Source organism: Setaria italica, chromosome VI (assembly GCF_000263155.2).
Source record: "Setaria italica strain Yugu1 chromosome VI, Setaria_italica_v2.0, whole genome shotgun sequence".
NCBI classification, from domain to species: Eukaryota; Viridiplantae; Streptophyta; class Magnoliopsida; order Poales; family Poaceae; genus Setaria; species Setaria italica.
In genome coordinates, this window is record NC_028455.1 from 24,488,936 (window position 1) to 24,492,961 (window position 4,026).

The window sequence follows — 4,026 nt, forward strand, 5'->3', positions numbered from 1 at the left end:
AGTCTAGCCACAGCACTTTCTCCCCTTCACCGTGAAAATCTATCGGTTTTACCTTCATGCCGATCATCTCCCTCGAGTCGGCGGATGCCATCATGTACCATTGATAGAATTCGTACATCTTTGTTGATAGCTTCCGTACCAATGAAGGCTTTACTAGAGGTTTGCCTAGCTCATAAGGCCACTTCAGCTCAGGGGGCGGTGCAGTTGGCGTCTCAACTTGCCCTATGCATTCATCAAGTCCCAGACCTGTTTCTTCCATGAACTTCAATACATTTGCTTGTTGATCCAAGGGCATTGCTTTTACCCGTTGAGCATCTTTTTTTGATAAATGGCTGAGGTCGGGGACTGGACCGCTGGAAGATGACTTTCCTTTCCTTTTATCCTTTTCATCAGCCTTTACTAGAGCCCGTTCATAGTTTGACAAGAGTGGTATCCTTTTCTTGGCTCCTTCTTCCATCCTGATAAAAAAGTTTAAATCTCGCCGACTTACTGGCGGTGGCTCCATCTCCCTTGCCTTTTTTTCTTCGGCTTGTTTCTTGAACCACTCACTGGCCTCTCGTTGGATTTCTGCCCACTGTTCTTCATGAGACATTGCCTCCCAGCGTTCCTTACGAGTCACTTCAGGCTCCTTTGTTTTCTTCTTTCTCTGTCTTTGCTTGGGAGGCGGTGCTCGTGACTTCTTTAGTGGTGCTGCAGGTTCCTTCAAGGGGGCCGCTCTTGGTGCCGGCGACGGTGATCCGGGAGGGGTGTTGTTATTGTCGTCGTCGCTCTCAGCACCAGGATGTGGTGGAGATGGAGACCTTGATATAGATGGAAGGGACGGTCCTGGAGCAGGAGATGCCAGTCTCGAGGTATGAGGAGAAGGTCGCTGCTGGGGATCTACGGGGAGCGGTCTTGAGGTCTGAGGAGATGGCTCCGTGCCGGGAATAATGATGTAGTGTTTCTTCCATAGAATGATCCCATGAAGCGCATCTGCCAATGTCTTTTCCCCGTCGCCTCCCGGGAAGTCGAGCTCTAGACCTTCATACTGGGGATCAACTATTTGCTCTACGCAGACGCTGGCGTAGCCTGTTGGAATGTCTATGCCATGACTGCTCTGCCCTGCCAGGGTTGCTAACGCACTCCCGTACACTACCTGTACATATAGCAGAAGTAAACAAGTTGAACTCCGATCTCGAGGCCTGGATCAATTGACAAGATTGCATAAATATTATGTATAAGTATACCTTAATAGTGAGGTTGCCGACCGGTGCGTGCAACTCACATGAGGTCCGTTGCGTGATGGCATCCACGGGGAACCGTTGCTCCTCCACGGGTAACCTGGGTGTCTGCGCATCGGGGACCCTGTAGAAGCACAACTGCTCCCGAGGCGTTGAGAAGGGCTGGCGGTGTTAGGATTCGGCATTGCTCCAGATTGGGCCAACTCCGCAACTGCGTCGGCCACCCGCCGATTGATTTCATCCATCATTCTTTGTTCTAGCATCTGCCGCCAGCTCTCCTCGATCTGTTCCTTTCTTTGCTTCCGGCTTCTATAAGAGGCGCTGTCGCCTCGGAAAGCGAACTTCCACGGAACCACCCCGAACCCTCGGCAACGTCCTGGGTGCTCTGGATTACCGAGGGCCAATGTGAGCTCATCATTTTCTCGGTCCACCTTCAACCTCCCAGCCTTGGAATCTTCAATGTTCTTCATGAGATGTTCGGCCTTCTCACGTATTGTGTCATTGAAAATCAACGTCCCATCCTCTTGGCTTAGGGAGCCTCCATGAGCGTAGTACCAATTTTTTGATCGTTCGGGCCATTCAATAGTTGCAGGTACGATTCCCCGTTCGATCAGATCTTGTTCCATCTTCCTCCACTTGGGAATTGCTGAGCCATACCCACCTCGCCCCAAATGATGGTGGTAGCCCTTCTGACTAGCATTTGCTGTGTTGGTCGTGATCTTTTTCACACCTTCTTCACTCCTCTTGTATTCAACAAATGCATCCCAGTGGTCCCTCAACTTTGGCCACGCGTTGAAGTCTGGAGTTTTGCCCTTCTTGATGTAGTGGGTATCCAGCATCTTCTTGAATGTCTGGAATTGAGTAGCCATCTTCTTAAGCGTCCACGCTTTGACATCCTTCTCACTATATCCTTCGGGGAATGTGAAATGTCTCTTCACGTCTTCCCACAGCATATTTTTTTCTGTCTCTGGAAGGGCATACGGATTAGTGCTTCTGCCCTTCCATTCTCTAATGCTGATAGACACGTTGTCCCGGACGATTGCCCTGATTTGACTCACGTACTTCTTTGCTACTTTCTCGGGAGCAACCGGCCTGCCCTCTTCTGTAACTTCGGTGATGACAAGCCTCCCTTCCATCACCTTTGTACGACCTCGGGTCTTCTGCCCTTGTGTCGATCCGGAGGGCTAACAGTTCAAGATTCGTTAATTAGTACGTAGTAGTAACCGTGGCGTGAAATAATACAAGAATGGTTGTATATACCTCGCCGGAACCTTCCGCCACGGCAAGTTGTTGCTGTGGCTGTTGCTCTTCATTCCCATCGGCGGACATGTTGAGGAACATGTCCGCCTGGGTGCCCTCTTCATCCGTGTATGATAGTGGAACGTTGTCGCCACTACCATCACCAGCAATTATCTGCTCCATGATATACCTTGCGGTCTCATCGTCTGCCATTTCAACTATTGATGGAAACATACATGGAATCATACATGACAGTCATAGAAATCGTCTTACTACAAATTTGTACAAAGTCCTACAAAGTCCGGAATCATACATGTATATAATGAAATCATAAAATAACATGAATCGTACAAAGTTCGGAATTTTTATACAAATTTCTATGAATTTCTACAAATTTCTACAAATTTCTATGAATTTCTACGAATTTCTACGAATTTTGACGAATTTCTACGAATTTCTAACAATATCCACGTGTGGTGCCTAGGTTGTGACGGCGGCGATCAGGGCGGCGGAGGTGGGACGACGGCGGTCAGGGCGGCGGTACGGCGGAGGCGGGGACGGTTCACCGGAACCACGGGCGGTGCCTACTAGGTTGTGACGGCGGCGGTCAGGGCGGCGGTACGGCGGAGGCGAGGACGGTTCACCGGAACCACGGGCGGTGCCTACTAGGTTGTGACGGGCGGTGGGACGGTGGCGATCACGGTGGCGGGACGGCGGAGGGGACGGCGGTGCATCCTAAGAATTTCTAACTTCATTTTCTAACTTAAAAATCTAACTTAACAAACTAACTAGAAATCTAACTTAACAAACTAACTAGAAATCTAAAAATCTAACTTAACAAAATTAGAAATCTAAAAATCTAACTTAACAAAATTAGAAATCTATCTAAAAATAAAACTTAATTTTCTAACTTAAAAAGAAAACCCTCCCGGCGCTGCCGGCCGGCGCGGCAGCGGACCTCTCGCGCGCGGGGCGGCGGGACGGCGGCGGCCGGGTCGGCGGGACGGCGGGGGCCGGGTCGGCGGGACGGCGGGGGCCAGGGCGGCGGGACGGCGGCGGCCGAGCGGCGGGACGGCGGCGGCCGGGGCGGCGAGGACGGCAGCGGCCGAGGCGACGAGGACAACGGCGGCCGAGGCGACGACGACGACGGCGGCGTAGGCGGGACGGCGACGAGACGGCGACGAGGGGCGACGAGGATGGAGCCGGCGACGAGGATGTGGAGCCGGTGGCCGGAGGCGACGAGGTGGCCGGGGGCCGGGCGCGTCAACGGACGAGGAGGGGATCGAGGCGGGCCGGCCGGGGGACGACGACGGCGCAATGGGGGACGTCGACGGTGCAATGGGGGACGACGACGGCGGCGTCCGGCGAGGGAGGCGGACGGGCGGCGACGGCGGAGAACGCGCGGGACTTGGCGAAAATTTGGCTAAGTGCGTAACTGGCGGGGGGTAGAAGGGAGTACAGTGCCTTTTAACCCCCCTCTTTTATCCCGGTTCGTAATGGCACCCGGGACAAAAGGGTCTTTTGTCCCGGGTGCCTTTTTCGAACCAGGGTTTTATGGGGGGGTGTT